The following is a 14382-nucleotide window of genomic DNA, read 5'->3' on the forward strand; positions in this document are numbered from 1 at the left end:
CAAAATTTAACTTGGAAAACCCTAGGGACACACGTCCCTACAAATAACAACAGTAAGAAAAAATCGCAGATGATAGAAAAGTTCTTGGAAAATCTGGAAGAAATCACTAAAAAAATCTTACGGAGTTCTTAAAAAATATCCCTAGGAGCTTTTAATGCCCAATTAGGAAGAGATAGAACATCCAGAGACACAACCAAAAACCACATGGCCCACAAGAGGAGAAACAAAGATGGAGAGTATCTGGTGAACTTCTGCATGAATATCGACTTCATAATCGCTTCAACGCTATACAGAAGGCACACGAAGCACTGTGATCTTGCTTATCCCCAACAACGCCCTAGGAGAATTTCAGATAGGCTACTTAGCAATATCCAGGAAAAACACCAGGAGAAATTATGAATGTAAGATTAATGGAAGGATTTTTCGAATCCAGTCATCACCTACTCAAAACCAAAGCGAAATTTATATCAAGTGACAAATCAAGAAAACCAACAGAACTTGCAATGAGACCCAGAGTAGTCACAATTAAAAAAGAAAGAAATGATATTAAAAAATCAAGAAACTCAACAGTAACAACTTTGCGCAACTAATAACATTCTAGCAACCACCGAAAAGATGGAAACACAAATGGAGGACCATGAATACGACAGAGCTATAGAAGACATAATACAAACCTGGAAAAAATTTAACAGCCATAAAATATCCGAGAAATAGGAAGACGGTACCGAAAACCTCTTCGAAAATAATACATCGAGGAAAAAAAGGATAGAAAAACAATAGACTAAAGACTACAGATGAGGGCTTCAACAAAAACAACATACGGAATTTTTACAGAACAGTCAGAGAAAATATGATATTACACTAACCACCGAAATTATGAGTCATAAGACAAGACGGAGCACTGAAGACAAGCCCGAAAAACAGCTGTGAAACATTAGCACAGTACTTTAACACACTTGTCCCGTGCAGCGGGTATATCGATAGTTTCTTGGGTATCAGTATATCCGTGGTTAGAAGCTACGAAGTCTTTGGTGCCCAGATGAGGCAACAGTGGTTTTGAGGAGAGCGAATGCATGGGCCAGGCGGGTGCCGGACAGTGCCGCGGTGGATGTTGAAGTAAACTGGGCAGATGCGAGCTGGTGGTGATAGCCGGTGTTTGGATGGCACAGAGTGGAGGCATGCGTAGTTCTGTTAGTACTGACAGAGCATGGGACAAGGCCGGGCTTCTACTTGCTGTCCTCGTGGAACTATAAACCTTACGAAAAGCTCACTTTTGGAACTGTCAAACCTGTGAGTTTCGCTTGCCTTCCTGTTTACTGCCACTGTTACTGTAGTGCGGATTGCCTAGTGGAAATGTGTCTGCCATTGTGCTTACTACACCTTTATTGCTTGAGATGTTTGGTCATATTTCTGAGACACGATTATGTGCAAGTATTGCTCATTATTCTAGATGAGCGAATCTTACCTCGCGCATAGCACCAGTCATTTCCAGTATCTAAATAGGATGTATTGAATTTTGCCTTTGGAGGCGTTTCTTCATTACTGTTGGTGGAAAAATATTATGTGGTTGTGTCCAACTGTCGTTGTAAGTTTCAGTTAACGTCTGTTTAATTTGGTTCGAGTCACTGATCTGTACTAGATTTATAGACCTGTTTTTCGCACAAAGTTTTTTATGTTCAGACTTACCAGCAGTAACTGTATTCCCGCACGAATGTGTCCACTTATGATAGTACTTAGCACTAAGACGATTATATTCTGTTATTTGTATTTTACTTAATTACTGTAATTTGCAGATTACTCTCGTTTACGTGCAAGAGCACAATTGTAAGTTAACAACTGTCAGCTGAGCTTATTTAAAATTTGTATATCGTCGGTGCCATTATGTCTTCCAGTGGAAAATGTTTTGTCGTCGCTGCTACTGATAACTGTACTTACAAGGTGCTTGCGTTTAGCCTTGTTACGGTTAAGGTTCAGCTGACCCGGTGAGTAATTTACTCCTTGAAACTTCCTGGCAGATTAAAACTGTGTGCCGGACCGAGACTCGAACTCAGGACCTTTGCCTTTCGCGGGCAAGTGCTCTACCAACTGAGCTACCCAAGCAGCTACCCAAGCAAAACTCACGCCCCGTCCTCACGGCTTTACTAGTGCCAGTAGCTCGTCTCCTACTTTCCAAACTTTACAGAAGCTCTCCTGCAAACAATGCAGAACTAGAACTCCTGAAAGAAAGGATATTGCGGAGACGTGGCTTAGCCACAGCCTGGGGGATGTTTCCAGAAAGAGATTTTCACTCTGCAGCGCAGTGTGCGCTGATATGAAACTTCCTGGCAGATTAAAACTGTCTGCCGTACCGAGACTCGAACTTGGGACCTTTGCCTTCCGCGGGCAAGTGCTCAAATCTCATTCTGGAAACATCCCCCAGGCTGTGGCTAAGCCATGTCTCCGCATTATCCTTCCTTTCAGGAGTGCTAGTTCTGCGTGGTTTGCAGGAGAGCTTCTGTAAAGTTTGGAATGTAGGAGACGAGGTACTGGCAGAAGTAGAGCCGTGAGGACGGGGCGTGAGTCGTGCTTGGGTAGCTCAGTTGGTAGAGCACTTGCCCGCGAAAGGCATAGGTCCCGAGTTCGAGTCTGGGTCCGGCACACAGTTTTAATCTGCTGGGAAGTTTCATATCAGCGCACACTCCGCTGCAGAGTGAAAATCTCATTCTGGATTTTACTTCCTTGAATAACATTATCTAGAGAATTTAATATCCTGTTTTAAACTAACTAACGTTATTTCAACATTCAGTTAAGAGGAGTCGTACCGTCGTATCCCGACAATGTTAAATTGGCTATATAAATGCCCCGTTTTCTTAGGAACAGTTGACTACATAAATATGAGATTTTTACCATATGTTCTCTCATGTTATGTGAATGTATTGATCTACAATCACTTCAAAATGACTGTTAGGAAAAGTTATGATTCTTTTCTAGACGTATATTTTTAATATAAATTTTCACAATTTTAATTTCTTGAATTTTAAGTATTAGAGTAAATCATACTAAAGTAGACCTGCAACATCACAGTAGTATCTACGTTATGTGTAACTAATTTGTACGTGTAGATTTAGAAGCTTCTGAGAAAAGGGGGGGTCTTTATATTGAAAAATGTCATTTTGAGAAAATTGCGTTTCAAAGAAAAAAATACCTCAACATAAACTGATGCATACAAAATATGTTAGAATCTTCCCGGTTGATAGTCCTCATCTTGTACTTTATCTTCCTTATCCAGTTCTGCCGTCATTTCCTTGGACCTGGCTTCTTTTGACATATTATTTGCTGCAGTTTCTAACTTCAAAAATCACGGTTGGTCAAGGTCCATCTCACTTTTAGTAGTGTTTTAACTTTTATGAATTCCAAGATGCTCCAAAATCTGTAGTGCCCGGAGTAGCCATTGTTAAAAGTAAGAGCAGCGTAAAAAACACCAAGTTCGAAGACTGATCATTCAACAAAAACATTTTTGGTATCGTTGACCATACAACATTGTTAAAGGAATCATTGGCATTTTGAATTTTGCCGTTCAGACATTTCCTAAACAGCTCTAGTTGGGCAAGATCACGAAACTCAGGTTTCGTGGCAAGCACAACAGCATTTAGTATAATAACTTTGTGTGAGAAAGTACCTAATTTATCTTCCTCTTTTGCCTTCAGGAATTAACGCCATTCAGTGGAACACAGATTGTGGATTTGTTTACCATCTGTAGACAGCTTGTGAAAATAACTCTCCCAAAATCTCTCTTCATACCATCTAAAGTGTCCCTGTTACATATACTAGTCATACCATAATATCGTGTAAGCTGATGAATTTGTTTATCAGTCAGTCGACGCCTTATACTTCGACCATTTGGTAACTTACTACTTCTCAATTGCTGTTTTAGTTTACGCAGTGTCGTGCCCATCTTCTTCTGCACGTGATTAATGCACTCAAGCTTTGTAATTGGCAAGTCACCACAGCATTTACTCTTCACCAGTTATGCAAAACGAAATTCTCACAAATGTCAATGCATGATTTTTTTCAAATACTTTTTTAAAATATTAAATATTCGAATATTTCAATAAAACAAAAACCAAATTAAGTATGAACACCCATATTTTCATAATCTGGATAAAACTAAGTACGTCAAACTTTGTCATTTTGGGCGGTACCACTACCCTTAAAACGGATGCTTTAATCAAAACCTGTTCTGATATTTAACTATGCCCCACAAGTACAGTAACTGGCATTAAGCCTTTATTGCTAAGGCTCCCCTGTGGAATTGTGATTATTCCTAAATTTTGAAAGATAGCTTTAATGCTTTACATTTGATGTTGCGTGTCTCACAGACAGCCTTGGCTCGACCTATTCTATTGAGGCGCGGAAGTTGTTTTCCACGCCTGACACGGGTATAAATTACTTAAATAAGAAGGGAGGACTTACTCCCTTTAATGGCGCGGCAGCTCACGGCCCCTTATGTATAGCTGAGATTATCTTAATTACAGGTGCTGATAAAAACCATTCAATAGCTGAGACAGCATAAAATATTTTTTTATTTAAGACAACCGGTTTCAACAGACTGTTGTTATCTTCAGGTCTCAAAATCTATTTGTTGTAAAACATGTTCATTTTACGGTGACATCACACACAAAATGTCAAGTGGATAACAGCAACACATTATAAAAGGTTCGGCATCGCTAAAATATTTGAAAGGTGCTTTATGTTTTTTTAAATATTTTAGCAATGACAAACCTTTTATAATGTGCTATGTTTATCCATTTCACATCTTGTGTGTGATGTCAGAGAAAAATGAACGTGTTTTACAGCAAAAAGATTTTCAGACCTGAAAATGTCAGCATAGTCTTTTGAAACCAGTTATCTTAAATACAAAAAATATTTTATGCGATCTTGGCTGTTGAATGGGTTTTAACAATTAAACAGATCGCCCTTCAACTCTCTCAAAACGAGAAAATTAAATTAGAGATGCTGACTTTCTTTAAAGCCGCGTGTGACGTACGTAACGTCTAAGCCATATTACACCTTTTAATTCTGTTTGAGTAAATTTCTGTTTTCATAAAAGTGACATGTCACACTTAGCCATGTGGTCTCTCTCGTCTTTCTTAAGCAAATCCTATTTCTTAAGAGTGAAATATCTCACGTTTGTCTGTTTGGTACCTTTGCTTCAGTTTCAAAAAAAATCTTGCCGGTCTACAAGGTCACGTACGCCACATTTTCATAAATCGTACTTTATGCTGTTAAAGTAAACGCATATTTTGTTTAAGGACTTTGATGCTGTTAGAGTAAATGCCCGTTTTCTTTGAGGGACACACGTGACCGTCTGTGCTTTGGAATATTTGTATATGGTAATCTTTGATGGATTAGGGCAATGATCTGTGCTAGAATCATTGTTTTGGTTAAAGAGATCTTTGAATGTACTTATAAAAAATTTTTGAACCAAAGAAAAAATTTTACAAAATAATTTTTTAAAAATTATTGGAAATTGCTTGAATAAATAATCTATTATTACGTTCTTAGACGTTTGTTTGTGCCAGGACATTGCCACCCTCTTCACCATTTGCCCTGCCCTTTCAATAATACTCAACTGTTATAAACTGACACAGAGACTACAGTTCGAAAAGGGAGTAAATCCAACACACTAAGAAATCGTTAACATAACAAAAGCATTTAAAAATTACAGAGCATCTGTAGAAGTCGAACTGCTTTCCGAAATCTGGAAATTAGACCACGGAAACATCACATCAAAAATACACAGATTCGTTGAAAACGTGTGGGAACGGGAAGATACCACAAGACTGGAAGGGAGCCCTGCACCTCTCCACAAGTAAAAAAAAAAAAAAACAAAATATCCTAATAACTACAGAAGAATTTCGCTATTACACGCCACATATAAAATACTATTCACAGCCTTGTTACATTCATGAGAGCCTCAGAGAGAATCGGATAGGTCAGTATCAAGCAAGATTCAGGAAGGGAAGATCATCGATTGAACAGATCTGGTGCCTGAAAACAATATTAACAGAGAGACAGCTCAGGAAAACCACAATAATATTCGTCGACTTAAAGCAGGCCGACCACTCCAGAGACAGAGAAAAGCTCAACACACCTGAAGAAATGAAGACGGGTACCAAGAGTAGTAAGATAAACGAAGAAACATTAACAAATAAAGCATCCACAGTGAAGTAAGTGGGACGGGTTTCAGAACCGTTCGAAATCAAGAAGGAATGAGACAGGGAAATAGCCGGTCACCCGCTCCATTTTTAGAGAATTTAAGCTAGACATGGTCCAAGGATTCAGTGGTGTAAAGATGGGGAGAGACTAAGAATCATCACCACAAAATGTCTGTCCTTTGCTGATGATGCAGCCATCACAACAAATGGCAGAAAAGAAGCCAAAAAAGGCCTATAACCACTACACGAAATCTCAGCTAAAACACAATTGCAAATCTCATTTGGAAAAAACGTAGTACATGGACACAAAATCCACTGACAAATACCAAGTGGTAACTAACTACGTAAAGATAATACAAGTAGAAAGTTTCAAATACGTGGGAGAAACTATACAGCGAACAAGAGTGAAGTCTACATCCGGTGAGAAAGGATCACGAAACTACAAAAAGCTTACAGACTTACGCGGAACAACTAAAGCAAAAGAATTACTTCCATCAAAACCAAATTAAGATATTATAATACAGTAGTCTTATCAGATGCCTTGTACGCCTCAGAAACAGTAGTAGGCTACCCAAGTTAAAAAAGAAAATACGGAGAACGGAAATCAAGAGAGGAAAATGCTGACAAAGTTCTACGGGCTGTTACTGGATATAGGAGACGTCGACAAAGAGACCGACGAAAGAACTGTGCGAACAGGCAGACGATTGTAACACACAGACCTTTCTCTGACACACAAGAGGCGTGGAGAAGCCACGACTGCAGCCCTGTCCAGTCTCCTGACCAAGAGGGAATGGCTAATTGAATTTGGTTTACATTGCGCATCACATATACGGATTGATAACAGGTCAGACGTGAAGCCAAGCAAAATGTATGCGTTCAGTTTTACGTCGTGCGAAGGTTGGATAAGTGCTATAATACACTACCGGCCATTAAAATTGCTACACCAAGAAGAAATGCAGATGATAAACGGGTATTCATTGGACAAATATATTATACTAGAACTGACATGTTATTACATTTCCCGCAACTTGGGTGCATAGATCCTGAGAAATCAGTACCCAGAATAACCACCTCTGGCCGTAATAAAGGCCTTGATACGCCTTGGCATTGAGTCAAACAGAGCTTGGATGTCGTGCACAGGTGCAGCTGCCCGTGCAGCTTCAACACGATACCACAGTTCATCAAGAGTAGTGACTGGTGTCTTGTGACAAGTCAGTTGCTCGGCCACCATTGACCAGACGTTTTCGATTGGTGAGAGATCTGTAGAATATGCTGGCCAGGGCACCAGTCGAACATTTTCTGTATCCAGAAAGGCCCGTACAGGACCTGCAACATGCGGTCGTGCATTATCCTGCTGGAATGTAGGGTTTCGCAGGGATCGAATGAAAGGTAGTCACGGGTCATAACACATCTGAAATGTAACGTCCACTGTTCAAAGCGCCGACAATGCGAACAAGAGGTGACCGAGACCTGTAACCAATGGCACTTCATACCACCACGCCGGGTGATACGCCAGTTTGGCGATGACGAATACACGCTTCCAATGTGCGTTCACCGGGTTGTCGCCAAACACGCATGCGACCATCATGATGCTGTAAACGGAACCTGGATTCATCCGACAAAATGTCGTTTTGCCATTCGTGCACCCAGGTTCGTCTGTGATGCAGCGTCAAGGGTAACCGCAGTCATGGTCTCCGAGCTGATAGTCCATGCTGCTGGAAACGTCGTCGAACAGTTCGTGCAGATTGTTGTTGTCTTGCAAACGACTCAGGGATCGAGACGTGGCTGCACGATCCGTTACATCCATGCGGATAAGATGCCTGTCATCTCGACTGCTAGTGATACGAGGCCGTTGGGATCCAGCACGGCGTTCCGTACTACTCTCCTGAACCCACCGATTCCATATTCTGCTAACAGTCATTTGATCTCGATCAAAGCGAGCAGCAAAGTCGCGATACGGTAAACCGCAATCGCGATAAGCAACAATCCGACCTTTATCAAAGTCGGAAACGTGATGGCACGCATTTCTCCTCCTTACACGAGGCATCACAACAACGTTTCATCAGGAAACGCCGGTCAATTGCTGTTTGTGTATGTGAAATCGGTTGGAAACTTTCTTCATGTCAACACGTTGTAGGTGTCACCACCGGCGCCAACCTTGTGTGAATGCTCTGAAACGCTAATCATTTGCATATCACAGCATCTTCTTCCTGCGGTTAAATTTCGCGTCCGTAGCACGTCGTCTTCGTGGTGTAGCAATTTTAATGGCCAGTAGTGTGATATAGGGAAGTCATTAGTTGTGTGATGTTTAATTTCTTTAATTGTGCCTTTCGATTTTAACATCATCAGATTAATCTGGAAAACCCGAAAGAACCACAAATAATTCATAATACATAGACATCTTGCGATTTTTTAAACTTAATCGCACATAAGGATTCTGTAGCTGTGGAAACTTTTTCCAGTTGATAGCCATCTGACGAAGATACAAGGAGCTGTCACGTGGAAATAATCGAACTCTTGTGAACATGCCAGCAATTGAGCTCGAATTTTTTAAAATTTTTCACTGAACTGGAATCGATCGTGAAGGGTACACTTAGGCGAAAACCTCTAGACCTGTTAGCTAACGATAAGTAACTTTGTGGTTATACATATGAGAATCGCCGAACCAATGTTTGTTCAACTGTTTTAGGTTGTAGATAAGGTTGTGCATAAACAGTTTTGAGAGACTTTTTACGTTACTGATTAACCTTTGTATGGTTCATCCAATGTTGATTTGAACAATACACTGAAAAGTCTTGTGTGATGGTGTTTGCGGTAGTTTGTATAGTACTCGAAATGGCCGGCAGTCCACGCGTAGGTATTTTGTTTAATTGTCAGAAACATTTGCTAGTCTTGTTAAAAAATATTAATGTTGTCAATTTTTGGTGGCGTTGCCTTTTCCCTTGTCCATTTCCATCTCTCAATCTGAACATAACACAAGAATTATTGTGTGGCAAAATCTGTTATCTTAAAATGGCCACAGTATGTTAACGCTGTGTCGATTTCCTGGCTTGCGATAGCTTCTGGGACAGTATCGTAACATTATACATGTTAGAATATTAGTATAGCTTTACGCTGTTTGTTGGTCCAGATAACTGGCCGCTGTCTTCCAGGCTATTTGATTTGGTTTCGATGCCTTGTTTTAGAGAATTTTGTATACCAGCGTCGTTATCTCTTGAAGTCACTATTGCCCGACCTGCGCACGCCTCCAAGACTGATTCATTTCGTTGTCAGTAACGTTTCCACGTATTATTTTACTGATTCATCCACATCGATCTGTTTAATTTCCTTTCAGTACATTCAGTACATTGCATTTGTAAATGTTGTTGAAAATGAATGGTTGCTCTTTTTGCTCGTCAATCATTGTGTTATACACAGTCACGGATTTGTTCATTACTCTTATTGCGGCTAAGATTTGGGTTTTAAACTGTTATTCTATACAGTCAAAACTTTCAAGCAGTTTATCTTCCACTTAATCTTCAATATTTAAATTTACTAGGCAGTCTAAATGTTTAAACGTTTAAGTCAATGATTTGACTTTTATCAAGTGATGTAAAAAACGTGTGTCTCTGATAGCTCGTTAATTCGTTTTTATCCATCACTGAGCTATTGGGTGCGCGTAGAATAATTATTGAACTGTTGGTACTGACACTAATTTCTATGATATATCTAACGATTAAAAAATACACTGCTACCCCAGAGGTTTTTATTATTTTCAACTAGTTTCGATTTAAAATCATTGTCAGGTCGACAAATATTATCAATACAGCGTTGAAGAACGGTTCGTAACATCGAAAATACGGGCAAAACACATAATTCCGCTATATCAAGCATAATAGTTTTACAATATTTTCACTAAACTGATCCATCGTAAAACGAGTATGCTTTCTTCAGTTATAGAACGCAGAATACATTCGCTAATAATTTACAACATTTTTTGCTGCTGCAGACAATCGTTAACTTCTTCGTATAGTGATTCAAAAAATTCCAATAAATGTAAACTATTAGTTATTTACTTCCAGTATTATTACAAAATTTATGTCACCAAACAGGTGTTTAAATGTTCCATGAATAAATCGTTTGTATCAAGTAAACTCTTTCACCATTCTGCCTCACATCGTGTGGCCGACATGAGTATCTCGGGCACGATATTTCCCTCTGATTTTGTTGGTGAAATAATGCTGAAAGCAAGGTATTACGTAGTTCGTATATCATACAGTGCGCAATGGCAAGCGTTTATTTTAGCAAGGTGTGTTCTGCTGCGGAACTTCGTACATAATAATGTCGATAGAACACAGCCCGCCCCCCTCACTCCATACAGACGTTGCAGCTCGTAACTTCGTTTCCCTTATCTCTACTGCTCCAGTTACGAGCTCGCGATACCGTCTGCCCATTTGCATACTTCTCACAAATTCTCGAAAGAATTCTCCTTCTAGAGGTGCGAACGTTGGACTATTCCGACGGAGAATTTATTTTAATCATCTACCCATCTCCAGGCGCTGACAATCTATAGCTGACTTTTCATTTTTTATTCTTTCGTTCTTTTCATCGCTGCGGGTTTCTCTCCTTCATTCAGGGCAGACCTGCGCTATAACTTAAAGCGACAGTTCGCCCGGGCTATCTCGCCGTAGCAGGCCTGGCTAGCATCAAAGCACTCGCTTACTAGTTTTCCTCGTTTTGTACTACAACGTAAGCTCCATACTGCTTCCCTCACCATCGTTTCCTTATGTTCGAAGAAGAAGGTACAACTCTGTATATGGAGACTGCATTTTCTTCCAACCTCACAGAATATTTCATCATCGTACATTCGTCGTACAGCTATCAAATTACGTTTTAATAATCATTATCATTCTCGCCTCTCAACAGAATTTCATTCTACGACACTTTGTATTTCACTGTGCCTTTTTGTCAGACTATAATTCACGTCTCTCAAGAGGCAACCTCTTGATTCCCTTTTAGGAAAGTAATGCTTCGAAGTTCGTATTCTACTTCATTCTATAAAATTGAGTATTATTATCAAAATACACAGATCATTCCTCATGGGTGCACTCAATATGGTCCCAAAAACTCGTACAGAAAAAACAATACGGTAAATCTAGAACAGTGCTGTACCTCGTGGAGCAGAGATTAGGATTTATTTACTTGAAATGGCGTTGTATTGCGCTGAAATAAAAACTTGGCTGCCAGTTCATACAACCAACAATATATTATTCTGAATCCTTCCTCCCTTAGATAGTGTTATAATAGGCTAACACAGTGTAGGCTAGAAGATCCTTGAACATACCAACGACAATTTTTTTAAGTACTGTGTTGTGATTGCCACTTTAACTTCTTTTTTCAGGAGCTGAACCATATGTTCAGCTGTAGCCCCCGAATAGTGGGAGATGAAGTTCAAAACTGACATTTCAGCTTGAATACACTAGATGAAGAAATCGTTATCTGTTATAGGTGGAATGAAAACAAAAATTACATTGTCTAGGATGACCAAAACATCACGTCTATAGACGCTCTAGGAACTGAACTATCAGCCGAACATATCAAAATGATTTCATGCTCCCGTTACTGACATACCCTACTCATGCCGTATTCTCGTCCATTTTATGATACATAATTACCACATACGTTGTTTCTGAGGGGATCATTCATCGTACATTCTAGCAATTAAATCTCATTCCCAGATATATTTAACACTTATGTGGTCATAAACTTTGCTTAACACAATTCAGCCATCACCAGCTTGCGTGAAAACTATTCATATTTTTTGCTACGAGCATTATTGTGTAGTTACTCAGTAATTCGTCACTTTTCGCTGCCGTTTCAGTCACATCTTAAGTAAATTTGTGAAGACTTTCATTACTCATAAGATCAATGATTCACTGAAATTAACGACAGTTGCTTCTAGTCTTTGCGAAAACATTTAGTAAACTTCATTTTCTTATGACTGGATCTCAAGCACTCCATTGCCCTTGCTTCAAAACCACTCCTTAAAAAAATTGAAAATTTCCTGTTCATCGAAAAAAAAAAAATTCAAATGTGTGTGAAATCTTATGGGACTTAACTACTACGGTCATCAGTCCCTAAGCTTACACACTACTTAACCTAAATTATCCCAAGGACAAACATACACACCCATGCCCAAGGGAGGACTCGAACCTGTTCATCCTGTCTGCGCTTGTTTGCTGGTGATGCTGTGGCTTACGGTAAGGGGTCGAAGTGGAGTAACTATAGGAGGACACAAGATGACTTAGACAGAATTTCTAGTTGGTGTCATGAATGGCAGCTAGTTGTAAATGTAGAAAAATGTAACTCAATGCGGATGAGTAGGCGAAACAAACCCGTGACGTTCGGATACTGCAATAACAGTGTCCTGCTTGGCACGGTAACGTCTTTTAAATATCTGGCGTAACGATCGCAAGCTGTGTGAAATGGAACGAAAATGTGAGGAATGTGCTAGAGAAGGTGAATCGTGTTCTCCGGTATATTTGGAGAACTCCAGGAAAGTGTGGTTGATCCGTAAAGGAGACCATACATAGAACGGTAGTGCAATCTATTCTTGGGTACTGCTCGAGTGTTTAGGTTCCATACCAGGTCGGATTAAAGGAAGACAACGAAGATAGATTTATTAATGGTAAGTTTGAACAACATGTAAATGTTACAGACATGCTTCGGGAATTCAAATGGCCTTTCCTTTCAACGAACACTACTGAGAAACTTCAGAGTCCCGGCATCTGAAGCTGTCTGCGGAACGATTCTACTGTATCCAACATGCAATGCTCGTAAGTACCGCGAAGGTAGGACACGTCAAATTGGAACTCTCACAGAGGCGTATAGCCAGTCGCTTTTCCCTCGCTCCACTTGCGAATGGAACAGGAAAGGAAGTGACTAGAAGTAGTAGAGAGTACCCTCCGCCACGCGTTGCATGGTGAACTGCGGATTATCTATGTAGATGTAGAACATTATACTACAATATTTCATGAGCACCACTCTTTCACATTATTTGGTTAACCATAACATTTAAAATCGATGCTTCGAAGTATGACAGAGCTTTTACGCTGCAAATAGAACGGCGAAACGGTTTTGAAAGCTCCAGGATTCTGACAAAATAGAAAACATGAAAACCGACACAGCAAGTAGACACTGAATGTTTTGTTATTATAATACACAGAAATTACTGCTTCTTAGAGCGCGCGCGCACGCGCGCGCGCGCGCGTGTGTGTGTGTGTGTGTGTGTGTGTGTGCGTGAAAGCATCTCTTTGGGTCTTTCTGATCATTCACTACTAAGCCAGGCTCTTATAAATTTCGTCTTTTTGCAACATTTGTTAATCAGCATGTTGCCACAATACAGGAACATGCCATGGACTGTAAGAGAAAACTACACTGAATCTACTAGATGAAAATCATAAAAATTTTTGTGGGTGTAGACAGAAAATATAGCAGATAATTTTGGACAACTTAACGTAAAACGTAGCAAGTAGTGGAACGCCACCTTTCAGAATGTTGCTTAACCAAAACAAACAGGTGAGTGGTTTGAGCCAGGGTGTTTAGTACACATCATTCACCATTTTACTGTCTTTGTTAATACTAACTAAATTCTATGTATACACTAACACGAACACTCACATTAAACAGCGACTAAAAAGGGAACAGCAAGTTGGATATCTACGACAGCTTTAAAATGAAACAGGGTCTTTTATCAAGTTATAATTCCTTATAGACAAGTCCGTAAACTGGAAATGTTTAATGTCATATAAAGACCAAATATTATCATTTAATCCAAAGACTGTATATATTTTTAAAAAGGGCACAGCTCGGGAGAACAGTAATGGGCGCAAATAAGGTCAATGCAATATTCCGTTACCTATGACAAGAACGTTAAAAACCAGCCCCACTGAGCTGACTCGACATTTAAACAAATATGAAACTAAGGAGCAACGGCCTGCATTTTAGAATTAAATAAAATATCAATAATTAAATGTCAGGACTAGGCGTTGACTCTGACTCCAGCGAGTGTCAAATTCCGACGTCGTAGTGAACGTTAAAATTCAGTGATTGAAGAAACAAGTTTAATATTTAGCGCTGCTCTCTTTTCTTTTATACTTTTTTATTTATTTAGTATTTTTTTTTCTAAGTGTCAAGGAACTCTATC

This window comes from Schistocerca piceifrons, chromosome 1, assembly GCF_021461385.2.
Source record: "Schistocerca piceifrons isolate TAMUIC-IGC-003096 chromosome 1, iqSchPice1.1, whole genome shotgun sequence".
NCBI lineage: Eukaryota > Metazoa > Arthropoda > Insecta > Orthoptera > Acrididae > Schistocerca > Schistocerca piceifrons.